At 38.9% G+C, this 14,424-nt stretch overlaps 1 protein-coding gene across 15 annotated transcripts in view; it reads right to left on the reverse strand.

Moving 5' to 3' along the window:
* The window catches only part of LOC144295815 (phospholipid-transporting ATPase IB), a 570,630-nt gene that overhangs the window by 432,313 nt on the left and 123,893 nt on the right, over nt 1-14,424 (reverse strand). The window lies entirely within an intron of this gene.

A 14,424-nucleotide genomic window follows, 5' to 3' on the forward strand; every position in this document is an offset into this window, starting at 1 on the left:
ACATTCCAAATATAGCAAAAGACACGAACACTGAAATAGAGTGAGATAGAAACACCAATTAAGTGATTCACACAAGCAAGTAGAATTATTCTAGGGTTTGTGATGTATAACAATTCTTAATATAAAGCCACTGATTCCATATAGCAAGTCAACTCCATAAAGGATGCCCTGGGTCCCAGGCATATGTATAACAGGTCAATGTGTCCCTCCAGATACCTACCAGGGGTGTTTTTTTTTGTTCAACCACACCCGAATAAACTCTATTCCTATCACACCCTTTGCTCATGCTTGTTTGGAATTTTTTTCCAGTCTTATTGAGAAATAATTGACATACATCATTGCATAATTTCAGGTGTACAGCAGGATGATCTGATTTACATAACTGTGAAATGATTACCACAGTAGGTTCAGCTAATATCCATCTTCTCACATGGGTACAAAAAAAAGGGGGGGGGGGAATTTAACTTTCATATATATCATACAGTACGGGCAGCTACTGCATCATATTGTATATTACATTCCTTGTACGTATTTATCTTACAACTCAAAGCTGTACTTTGTATCACCTTCCCACCCCCCACCCCACCTCCCACTTCTGGGAATCAGAAGTCTTATCTTTTTCTATGAGTTTGGGTTTGTTTTGTTTTGTTTCTTTAGATTCCATGTGTGAGACAGGTCTTGCCATTCTGATTTCCTTAGTATGTCTTCAAGGTCTGCCCATGTTGAAAATGATAGGATTCCCTCATCTTCTATGGCTGAGTATTATTCCACTTTATGAATATATTACAACCTCTCCAATCCATCAATGGACACTTAGGCCGTTTCCATGTCTTGGCTATTGTAAACAATGCTGCTATGAACATGGTGGTGGAGATATCTTTTTAAGTTTGTGTTTTCATTTCCTTTGAATATATTCCCAAAAATTGAACCGCTAAATCATAGGGTGGTTCTATGTAATTTTTTGAGGAAACTGCTTACTGTTTCCCATAGTGGCTGTACCAGTTTACAGTCCCACAAACAGTGTTCCCTTTTCTCTACATCAATGCCAGCATTTGTTATCTCTTATCTTTTTGATGATGACTATCTCAACTGGTGTGATGTGATAGATCCTACGGTTTTAATTTGTATTTCTCTAATGACTAATGATGCTGGGCATCTTTTCATTTGCCTCTTGACTTTTCATATATCTTCTTTGGACAAATGTCTATGCAAGTACTTTGCCCATTTTTTAAATAGATTGTTGTTATTGCCATTGAGCTGTATGAGTTCTTTATATATATTACATATTAGCCCTCTATCAGATATATGGTTTGCAGATACTTTTTCCCATTCCAAAGGTTTTCTTTTCATTTTATTGATGGTTTCTTTTGCTGGGCAGAAGCTTTCTAGTTGTATGTAGTCCCACTTTTTATTTTGTTGCTCGTGCTTTAGATGTCACATCCAAAAAATCATCACCAAAACCCATTCAAGGAGCTTTGTTCCTATGTTTTTTCCTAAGAGTCTCATGGCTTTGAGTCCTCTGTTTTAGTCTTTAATCTACTTCAAATTAATTTTTGTAAATGGTGTAGAATAAGGATCCAGTTTCATGCTTTTACACGTGAAAATCCAATTATCCCAGCACCATTTATTGAAGAGACTGTCTTTTCTCCCTTGAGGATTCTTGGCTCCCTCTCCAAGTATCAGGGGACCATATAAGCTTGGGTTCATTTCTGGGCTCTTGATTCTGTTTTGTTGGCCTATTTGTCTGGTTTTTTTATGCCAATACCATACTGTTGTGATGACTATGGCTTTATAGTATTTGAAATCAGGAAGTGTAATACCTCCCACTTTGTTCTTCTTTCTCAGAATTTCTTTAGCTATTTGGGGTCTTTAGTGGTTCCACATAATTTTAGCAGTGTTTTTTCTACCTCTGTAAAAAAATGCTGTTAGAATCTTGATAGAGCTTATGTTGAATTATAGATGTTCACATTTTTGCTTGGGGACATCCTCTCTCACCTACATGGTCTCTCCATAACTAAACTGCCCTTCCCATTTTACTCTCCCATTCAAACATATCTTCCATTAAGTTTGATAAAATCACAAAGACTCTTCTTCCTCTAAGTCCACAGGGTGGTATTTACGACCAGACATTAACTGGTCTCTGCTTTGTTTTATATTTTATTTATCTATCCCCAGAATAGATTCTGGGAACATTAAGAATGCTTACTTCAACTTTGTATGTTCCCACCACACATCAGATAATCAACGAACAATGAAATAATCCAAAGGCATAAACTGAGAATCTGAAGGGGCAAAATAAATCATTGGTCTTTTGGCTGCTCAAAGATTTATCCATAAAAATACCTGCTTGACTCCTAGCTTGCCTTCTAAGGACATGATTCTGAGCCAAGCCTTAACTGAAATAGATGGTAGCAAGATTACCTAGCAGGTTTCAAATACACAACAAATTAGAAGCACCAAAATAGAAGAGCAAAGGGTCTTCTTTTGCTTAAGGTATTAAATATATATATTAAAAAATATATTAAAACCACTGTTAAGACAGTTTAAACTTAAAGATTCTGACACTTGAAAGGATATCACTAACTAGCTAGAAAATGTGCTTGCATGGAGCCCCTACTCACTTAGGAAGCCTTTGGGGTATAAGATGTCAGTAGAAAAAAATTTTTTAAAGATTTTATTTATTTATTCATGAGAGACACACAGAGGGAAAGGCAGAGACACAGGCATAGGGAGAAGCAGGCTTCCTGTAGGGAGCCCAATGCGGGACTCAATCCCAGGACCCCGGGATCATGACCTGACCTGAAGGTAGATGCTCAACCACTGAGCCCTCCAGGCGTCCCAACACTGTAAAATTTTGCCAGACAGAAGAAACTGGCTCAAATCAAGCTTATTAAAGTGTAGGGAAAATATATCAAATTCATGTACATAATAAGCTCATGGTACAAAGTTCTATGCATTCCTTTATGGTGTACTGACCATTGAAATAAAGCAAACAACATTTATCATAAAGAAAACATGAAAATTCACACACTCTAAGACTAGAAAGCATTTTATATGGCAGTTTGACTATAATATTTGAACCCTACATTCCATCTGTACAAAACAGACATGCACACATACAGTTGGCACATGACCCCATCTATGTGTGAACATTTCTGACTTGAGTAAAGTACTAAGTGTGCTTAAGTGTGTTTAATGGGACCCACATGTCTCTGAAATGCCATAAAATTAAAGGTTTGGAGCAGAAAGAGATCCCATTTATGTGAGAAAACCAAAGATGGGGAAGGAAAGCATACTAACTTTTATTCTAGTTGAAATAGAAAAATGAGTCTAAAATATTTTCAAACTGAAATAGAATGAGCATAATCAATAATTTAGAGAAACTGGCATTCATCCAAGAGATGGCTACTGTATAGTAAAATAATAATCTTGATATACAACCTGATGTGTCCTGTTTAAAACACATAAAACTACAATCAGCTAAAGGCAGCACCCATCATTCTACCAGAAGAGTTTAGGATAGTGCTTCTCAAACTTAAAGATGCATACAAGTCACCTGGGGATCTTGTTAAAATTTATTAGAGTTCTTCAGATAAACAGGACCAACAAGAATGTATACACGCAGAGAGAGAGAGAGAGAGAGATTGAGAGAGAGAGAGAGAGAGATTTTAAGGAGTTGGTTTACACGATTATGGAGGCCTGACAAGTATAAAATCTTCAGGGTGGGCTGGCAGACTGGAGACCCATGGGAAGATCTAGTGTTGCCTTTCATATGTCAGCAAAGCTGCCTGATGACAAAATTCCTTCTTGTCTAGGACAGTCAGACTTTGTTCTATTCAGGCTTTTCAACTGACTGGATGAGGTCCGCCCACATCAGAGGGTCACCTGCTGCATTCAAGGTCTAACAATTTAAATGTTAATCTCATTCAAAAACACCTTCCCAGAAACATCTACAATAATGTTTGACCAACATCCAGGTACCATGACCAGTCAAGTTGCATATGAAATTAGCCATTAAATCTATATTCAGGCCCATTCTGAGTGGGCCTGAGATTTTTATTAGATTTCTAAAAAGTTCCAAGTGAAGCCAATGCTGCTGGCCCAAGGTCCACACTCTGACCATCCTTGAACAGGTAAATCTGTCCAAATCTCCTATTTGAAGTCAATCCAGCTGAACACTATTAAGACATAAAAGGATAAGAGCCATTTACCATCCACTGTATCAGGGGAAAGAAATATTCACAGGGAATGAGTCACCCTCAAAAGATTCCCACTCAAACCACATATGTCAGCAAGCCTGCCGGCATGGCTGTTAACAACAAGGACAGGCTCTGGGTGCAAGCAGTCCTTGGTATTTAGCACATCTTAAAGCCTGGGAAAGGGGAACAAATGACCAGGAGAAAACAAGCATTTCCTGTGGTTCACTCAGGTTCCCTCTAAACATGTTAGACCAGTGTTTCCTGAAATTGAGTGACATGAGGAATGGCCATGGGTTTGTCAAAATCCACCCCTCCTGCCTTTAACAGATATTTACTGAGCCCCATCTATATACTAGGCACTGTGCCAGACACTGCAGAGAACCAACCAGTCAAGAATATATATCCTCAAGGGAATTACATTCTAGAGGAAAAATAGGTTTGGAAAAAATATACTAGAGGATAGATGTGATAAATAGTGTGGAAGAAAATAAATCAGAGAAGGAGGATACAGAGGGCTCCAGGGGTGGGGGTATGGGGCTGGGGGAAGGAGCACAATTCTCAATGGCATGATCAGGGAATGTTCCACTGAGAAGGTGATGGGTGTGCTAAGAACTGAAGGAGGTGAATCATCAGGAACCTCCACGTGGGGACACAGGGGAAGAGCGTCACAGAGTAAGAGAACAGCAACCGTAAAGTGCGCAGTGGGAGAGCTTGAGTTGTTCCTTCTGTGGGAGGGATAGGAAAGGGACAATGTGGATGGAGCTATGTGGAGAAGTATGAAGAGACCAGCATGGTCACATGCTGGCCATTTCTTCTCAGGAACGAGAAGCCTCCAGATTCTAAGAAGACAAAACCTGACAACAGCAGCAACCAGTAAACTCCCTCCTCTGGGGAACTTGGTTCAGCAGGGGTGGAACTCAGTTATATGTATGGTAGGCATGCTCCTCTTGGATACTCTAAAGATCTGGTGAATATGGGAAACAATCTATGTAGAAAATAGGGACTGGCAAAAATGTGGGTCTGGGGCTCCGCATGCTACAAATCACGAAACAATGTGGAAGTCTGATCTCCAGGATGCAGCACAAAGCAAGAACCCAGACATGTTGCTTGTGCTTGACTTTCTTGTAGTGAGAAAAACTGAAGTTGACAAGTGTTCTCCAAAGGCAAACCTAAAATGCAGTAACTGCTCAAAGTGTAACCTCCCCCTAAAACAAGCCTCCCGTAACCCAGAACTTAAACTAGCTTAACATCATCTTTGAAATGTAAGCGGAAAATCCACCTGACGTATACATATAGCCAAAAAAGCAAGCATTGTTTTTATTCTCCTACATTACACGAGCAAATACTTTTCTTGCGTGCCCAATGCACAGTAAGTGTTCAATACTGACTGAAAGAATCAAGGGCTCTTTTAAATAACTCTCCATGGAAGGCGGACTATGAGCTAAGCCTGTCCTCCATGATCATGTTCTGGAAATTTCCATTCCACTCAGGCCCTGTAAGATGCCATCCACCTTTCTCCTCTCAAAGTATTCACTCAGCAAGGAGTTCTGGGTTATTGCACAGAAGACAAGAAAACACAGTGTCCTAAGAAGGTTGGTCATGTCTGCATAAATAGCTTCATTCATTTATCACTTAGTGTATTAAACTAATTCACAGCAAAGAGCAAGAGTGAGTGAGACACTAAATGCAAAGGCCAGCAGAGCCCCAGCCACGCCTGCTGACAATGGACATCAGTGAACACCTGGGAGTCACCCAGGAGGACGTGCCAATGGACAGCAAAGCCTGTGGCCCTCCCTGTCTATCTAGCATGGACTCCCAAATTATATTCTGGAAATCCTCTCCAATATAGAAATTCCTGCGGATAAAAAGGGATATGACCGCTTCGCTAGAAATTTTCACGTTGTTTGCCTGAACTACTGCAATTTAACCAGTTGCAAATAAAGGTTAAGAAGCTCATTTGAAAACAATGATACTTCTATTTTCAACACTTTTCCTACTTCTTAGTCTATAGCTGGTGAAAAATACTGCCTTATCTAATAGCCTACTCCCAGAATGTAATAATTGGACCAGACCAGTGCTATTAGTAATATACTTCTTTATAGCATTTTATTATAGCTTACGCAGACTTTTTTAGCATATTCTTTATAATACACATCCAATGAGAAAAAACGAGCTGAGTTCTAATCAATCAACTTATAAATACACCTGTGAACATAACTGCATCAATTAAAGATTCTCTATAATTCCTACTAAATAGTGTGAGTGTCCTGTTCCTATCATATTTTCCAATCTGTTCTATTACAGATAATGTATTATTCAATAAATACCCTGGACATCAAGCATTTATTTCAATGCTTTCATGGAAATGAGGACAGAGGGACGCCTGGGTGGCTCATCGATTGTGCACCTGCCTTCAGCTCAGGTCGTGGTCCCAGGATCCGGGATCAAGTCCTGCACCAGGCTCCCTGTGGGGAGCCTGCTTCTCCCTCTGCCTATGTTTCTGCCTGTCTCTCTCTGTCTCTCATGAATAAATAAATGAAATCATTAAAAAAATGCAGACAAGGAATAAGAGAATAAAGATACAATAACATTTTGAGTGCAAGGCATGCTGCCAGGGAAATCTTCCATCATGCATAACTCTTAGATAAGAAGTTCTAAAATGCAAGACATTGGACTTTTATAGCTACTATCTTTAAATATGGCACCACTGAAAAGCAGATTTTGTTCAATTGCTTTATTAAGAAAACTTGTGAATTCAAGGATATAAAATCAAATGAAAATGAGTTGTGAGACTCTCATTCAAAATAAGCAAAAAGGACCATTTTTGATGAGATTCTATCTTCAACAAAAAGAAACAATATTATGAAAATGCCTGGGCTAAAGGCACAGGTATAAGAGTCACAAATGAAGCCCGATCCTGCTACTGCCCCCAGGAGAAGCAAAACAGGTCAAAATCTATTGCATTTAATTATACTTCTGGTCCTTTACTCAGAATTCAATATATTATTTCCGTACACAGGAAGTAAACCCAATCAAAAGGAAAGTTTAAGGCTGTCTTGGAGGCTAACAGACTACAAGTCAAACAAAGTGTGACAGGACTCTGAAATAGAGACATCAAAGTAGAAGTGCCTACATCCTGCTCATGCGCCACAGTGGCTGCTGCTCTTATACAGCTGGTTGCAAGCAGAGGTTGAAACTAGTCAAAAAAAAAACCTCACTTCCCAAGCAGGCAGAGCCTGATGATGAACACCACTGATGAACCAGATCTACATGGGATGCTAGCCAAAGCAGACAAACTGGGAAACTAGCAGGAGGTACAGAGTTCTCTACTGTGAAATGCACAGAAATTCCATTCAGGTCTGGATATAAAGCAAAATCTGTGAGTCCCGTGTGCTATATAGAGTCCAAGGAGTTTATAGATATCAAAACCCAAGATAAGCAGTGTCATTTTTATAATCACATGTAATTGCCAAGCTTTATTCAAATGTTTAATTTAATTTTTAAAAGATTTTATTTATTTGAGACAGGGAGCACAAACGGAAAGGAAAGTCAGAGGGAGAGGGAGAAGCAGACTTCCCACTGAGCAGGGAGCCCCAATGTGAGGCTCAATCTGAGGACCCTGAGATCATGACCTGAGCTAAAGCAAACATTTAACTGACTGAGCCACCCAGGCACCCCCAAATTTTTAATTTATTTTTTTTACCAGTTTTTATTCTTTTTTAAATAAATTTTACTTAAATTCAATTTGCCAACATATAGTGTAACACCTAGTGCTCTTCCCATCAAGTGTCCTCCTGCCCATCACCCAGTCACCCCATCCTCCGACCCTCCTCTCCTTCTGAAACTCTTTGTTTCCCAGAGTTAGGAATCTCTCATGGTTTGTCTTCCTCTTAATTTTTCCCCACTCAGTCCCCCCTTCCCTTATGGTCCTTTTCACTATTTCTTATATTCCATGTATAAGTGAGACCATATGATGATTGTCCTTCTCTGATTGACTTACTTCATTCAGCATAATACCCTCCAGCTCTATCCACGTCGAAGCAAATGGTGGGTATTTATCCTTTCTGATGGCTCAGTAATATTCCATTATATGTTATATATATAGTAATATATATGTAATATAATATATATGTAATATAATATATATGTAATATAATATATATATATGTAATATATATAGTACATCTTTATCCATTCATCTGCCAAAGGACTCCTTCCACAGTTTGGCTATTGTGGACATTGCTGCTATGAACATTGGGGTGCAGGCGTCCCATCATTTCACTACATCTGTATCTTTAGAGTAGTAGTAGTACAATTGCTGGGTCATAGGGTAACTCTATCTTTAACTTCCTGAGGAACCTCCACAGTTTTCCAGAGTGGCTGCACTGGCTTTCATTCCCACCAACAGTGCAAGACAGTTCCCCTTTCTCCACATCCTCACCAACACAAATTTTTAATTTTAATTCAAGTTTTTCTGCTAGGTTTTCTGCCCTTTCCCATATGCATGAGGAACTAAGCATATAGCTTAAATTTTCATAAAGTGAACATAAAGTGAAAGATTTCATATAGGGACATATAGTTGTCTACTTGGAATTTCACATAGAGACATGAGGAAGATAAGACTTTATGCATGGGGCTCTAATAGCATCTAATAGCAATAGAGGACCAACCTAAAAAGTACCTGGCATCGGACCCACAATTGTAAGATGGACACACACATTTATCATCTTCATCCACTCAGGGACTATAAATTAGTAGAAAGTAATATAAAAATATACAATCACGGTTTTATAAACAAGGAATGGAATCATCAGCAAAGGAGATTTTCCCCCCTAAAATAGACACCGTTCTGCTTTTGGCAAGATAGTTGAGCACATGCCCCTAAGACACCCTCTGAACAGGACCTGCAGTGAGAGGAAATCTCCAGAGGGGACTCCCACTTCCTCACTTGGGGAAAGGCTGAGAGAAGAATAGGGTCTAAATTCAGAACAGAAAGACAATACCTTTCTGAAGAGATAAGTCAATCCATTTTTTAATCCAGAGTAATTCAGTACAAGTAAGAGCATTTCTGCAATTGTCAGGATTCTCCAGAGAACCAGAACTAACAGAATGTATATGTAAAGAGACAGTAAGATTATAAATTGTTCAAACAATTATAGATTTTGACGAGTCCCAAGATTCGTGGTCAGCGAGCTGGAGACCCGGTAGTGTAGTTCCAGACCAAAGTCAGGAGAAAGGACACTGTCCCAGTTCAAAGGCTGTGAGGGCAGGTTCCCTCTCACTTAGCCTTTTTTTTCTTATGTAGGTCTTCAACTGACTAGATGAAGCCGACCCACACTGGAGAGGGAAACCTGCTTTACTCTATGATTCAAATGTTAATATAATCCAAAATCATCTTCACAGAAACCCCCAGAATAATATTTGACCAAATATCTGGGCATTCCGTGGCATATACATAAAATAAGCAATCGTCATCACTTAGCAGGCAGGGCAGAGGTATGCATATCCCGGTGTGTCAGAGGGGCCTGTGGACAGGAAGAGAGAGGCATTCGCCTACAAAACAGAGGTGGCTCAGGAGGTGGAAACACCAACAATCGATAAAGAATGGAGGCCAGAGGGAAAATAAGGTGAGCCAAGCCAGGAGATCAAGGTTAAGAATCTGGGGAAAATTCAGGAGATAAACTATGAAGGGCTAAAAGCAAAGGCATAAGAAAAGCAGCACTGTTCTTCTCTCATAAGCCCCCCTTCTTCTGGCTGCACAGAAACTTCACATGGCCAAACTTTCTACACTTGTGGCCAGAGAGCCAAAAATCATGCCCTGGGCAAATGCTGAAACCTCACAAGAAGACAGGAAAAAAATCCTCCCCATACTGACATTCGAAGTCCTTCACCTAAAGTCGAACTTGCTATCTGACCCATGCTCAGAGAGCTCCCTTTGGTTTTCTATGCTCTGTGGAAAACTATCAGATAAGTGCAGAAAGTTCTCGTAATGAAAAAGAGATTCAAAAATGAAAACGGAAAAAAGAAGAGGAAACACAATGCATCAAACTTTAAAAATAACATTTCCTAAAATGCTCACATCTTCAGAGTTATCAGGGGTTAATACATTCATACAAAACCAGGACAAGATGCTATTTTTAAAATATAAAAGAATAAAAGAGCTATTAGGAGCTAGAAGTGTGATAGCCTCAGATAATCCAACAATAGAAGTGAAAAATAAAAATAAATAAAATAAAAAATAAAATAAACCTCCCCAAAAAAGTAGAACAAAAAAAACAAGATGAAAAGTGAAGACCTAATAATATTGATATGAAAGTCAATATCCAACCATTAAGAGCTCTACAAAAGTCAGAGAAAGAAAACATTTTTTAAAAACATACAAGAAAACTCCTCAGATTTTTTTCTGACTGAAAAGTTTCCCCAAGAACATAAAACAACAGACTTATACCAAAATCGGAAATTACAGAATACCAAATATTTCTTTAAAAAAACACAAGATTATAAAAAGAACTTCTTTATAAAGGGGGAAAATATCATGTTGAACTTAACAAACAGCTAGAGAAATACTTTATATTTCTATACCTAGCCAAACTATCAGATCCTTAAATTTAATTTTCATGTAAGCTTTCTTAGGAAACTGCTTACTGCAAGATGGGCTTCAACAATACTAGAGATTAATCAATAAATAAAACACACTCTCACATGGTATCCAAAAAAACAGGAATTCAACTCAACAAAAGAATAAGACAGTTCTAGTATGATAGCTTTGCAACACATCCACACAAGAGCCACTTTACCTGGGAAGGATGTCTCCAGGGAAAAAAAAGTAGAACTGACACACTCTTTTGAGAGCTTCTTTTCATATATATATATATATAGAGAGAGAGAGAGAGATTATATAATAGACAGTGATCTGAGAGGAGAAACAAGGATATGTGAAAAAGTGTTCTGGTAGAAAAATGAAGCAGAAAAAGCACATTCTATCAGGAAAGAAACAAACACGATATACCATGTCACTACTTGGCACCAAAGCCCAGAAGTTCACCTTTAGAATTCATTTCTAAATCTCATTTAGAAATATGGTGGAAACCATAAAAGAATTAAAAACAGAATGAGTTCAAAGTGGTTGCTTTTGGCAGAACAGAACCAGAATGGCAGCAATGGGGAGGGAGGCTACAGCTTTTCATGGTAAACTTCCACACTAATTCAACCTTTAACAACTTACATGTATTACTTTACTAATAACTAAATATTTTAAATAAAAATTAGTAGCATCTAGATGTAACTGCCAAGCGACCATTAGTTCTTTTGTTTTTAGCTAATTTCAGGAATGGCACACATAAGGAGCTGTTTATTTAGAACATGAAATTAGGCATAAGCCTTAATTTATTTTTACAGTGCTTCCTGCCACAAATGTTGTAGTAACCACCCATATCTGATATTAATCCCTACGGTCATTTTCTTCTGCCAGCCATAGCCAGGCCCTACGATACGCAAGGAAATTCTAATCCATCCTACTTGAATCTAACAAGAAACAAACATCAGTGTGACACTCAGAGTATAACCTTTCTACACAGTTGTTCCTTTGGAAAGAGCAGTCTGGCTTTCAGCACGCGAGTCTTTACCCTGCAACTCAGCCCACCAGAAAAATGAGAGTAAAGTTCCTCCCCACATTAAATAGGAATCACTTTATGGTGAAGACTATTCGCTTTTTAAGCTTTCCTGCCTCCTTTAGTCCCCTGCCAAATTCCTACAACATCTTTCTTTCCTCTTTTCATCAAACCACACACTTCTCCACTTCTAAGCCAACAGCCCAAGGGGTCATCTTCTCCAGCAAGCTTTTCCCTGATCATGTCTACCCAATGCACGATCTGTAATACATGCGCTTCAACACTCAGTGTGTGTGCACGAGAAAGAGAGAGAAAGCAGGAGCAGGGGAGGGAAGAGAAAGCCATTTCTTCTCCTCTTACACAAGCACACAGAGCTCTGGAGATTCCCATCAAATATTTATTCTCTTAAACACTTCAATGGGCCTGGCAGGCAGAGCTCACAGCACACCTAGACTGGCAGCATGGTGCCCCCTGCTGGCCAGGCCTCATAGCAATGTTTTTTGCAATGAAAACCACTGGAGCTGCACCTCGGGGCCAGAGAAAAATCAAGTCCCTCGGCAATTTTCCAAGGCAAACCGTCAGAGAAGCAATGATTAAGGAAGAATATTAAAGCTGTATTTCATTCTTAACAATTGGTCCTTGGGATCCCTGGGTGGCGCAGCGGTTTGGCGCCTGCCTTTGGCCCAGGATGTGATCCTGGAGACCCGGAATCGAGTCCCATGTTAGGCTCCCTGCATGGAGTCTGCTTCTCCCTCTGCCTGTATCTCTGTCTCTGTCTCTCTCTAGCTCTCTCTCTCTCCTAAATTAAAAAAAAAAAAAAAAAAGAATATTTAGAATGAGGGAAAAATCACAACATAATTCATAAAACCTGAAATATACTATATTGCAACATCCAGAAAACACAGTACTTTTATTATCTGTCTGGCATTCTATAATACTTTTTTGCTTGTATTTCTTTTATTTCTTTTGGCTCAGATAATTTCTTACAGGACAATTTTGAAATAGTTTTTGTAGAAAGATAATTCATTCTTTCCTCTATGGCTTAGAAGTTATTTTTCACTGATCTTTTGATAATGTTTCTTTCTATTTCACTATTCATGAATAATAGTAATATCGCAAAATGTGTATGATTGTTGTCAAATTCAAAGAAACTTCTATCAAACTTATATTGCGAATGAAATTTAAAATCTGGAAGCTATATATACAGACCAGCTTCTGGCCCTGTACATTTCAAACATTGTTCCTGCACTATGACCCACAAACTTTTGTGTAATTTGATACTTCTAACTTTACACTGTCCTCCCACAACCCCAGGTGAGGTGGTGGCAGTAGGAACACTTCTGATACTTCTCCTATGCTAGGACAGTTGATAATTTATTCACGAAAGTGACCGCACACCACATAAATGTATCTCTAAACCCACACAAAATGTTATTTCCTACTTTTCCTTACCCAGATCCCTACAATGCCGCTCCAATGCCATCTAACAAAAGAAGTGTCATAAAGGGTGATGTCCAAATAAAAAGAGATAGTGGTCTTATCTGATCAGAGTTCAAATCTATTTTTTTTAAGATTTTATTTATTTGTTGGAGAGAGAGAGCAAGTGAGCAACCACAATTGTGCAGGGGGAGCAGCAGAAGGAGTGGGAGAAGAGGTTCCCCACTGAGCAGGGACCCTGATGTGGGGCTTGATCCCAAGACCTTGAGCTCATGACCTGAGCTGAAGGCAGACGTTTAACCGACTAAGCTACCCAGGTGCCCCCAAATCCATGTCTTATACAAAAGTCACTGGCCATGTAAACATGTGGTAAGCTCCCTCCCCAGGCCTGGGAATGAGCAGATGTCCTGAAGCTTAAACTCCATTAGCTTAAGTAAATCTGCCTCTGAGGATATATACATAATACAATACAAATACATAAGCAATCTACACTTGGTTACTTAAATAACAACCTATATGCCCTTTCATAATTTTCTCCAAGTTTATAAAATCCTATATAGACATGGACACATAGCCACACATGTACAGTTGCCCATGTTCCACAAAAATGGAACAATATACCATTTTCTGAATTTTGCTTTTCTCAAAATGGCAAAATCCCTGAAAGTCAAAGGTACAACTCTAATTCTATTTTTTAAGATTGATTTATTTATTTTAGAGAAAGAGAGCTCCTGAGCAGGGGGAGGGAAAATCCCGAGCTAACTCTGTGGAACACAGAGCCAGACACAGGACTTGATCCCATAACCCTGAGACCACAACTGGAGCTGAAACCAAGAGTCAGACACTTAACCAACTAGCCACCAGGCACCCCTGCTCTAATTCATTTTTAATGACTATAAAATATTCTTTGATTTACTTAATCATTCTATGATGAGCATTTACTTTATTTCTTGACTTTCATGCCCTAAAACTGTCATGGTAAATAGCCATGTTTGCATACCCATGATTGCTGGTGAGTTTACTGCTAGGAGATAGGTTACCTTAAGAGAGATCAAGAATCTAAGGATCATGTACCTCTTAAAATTATTAACCAAAGCCCACACTTCAGATTTCCTAAGTTGCTCCTAATGTGCCTTTTCTGTTCCAAGAGAATCATAAATTTTTAATTTCAATAGATG

Source organism: Canis aureus, chromosome 24 (assembly GCF_053574225.1).
Source record: "Canis aureus isolate CA01 chromosome 24, VMU_Caureus_v.1.0, whole genome shotgun sequence".
Taxonomy (NCBI): Eukaryota; Metazoa; Chordata; class Mammalia; order Carnivora; family Canidae; genus Canis; species Canis aureus.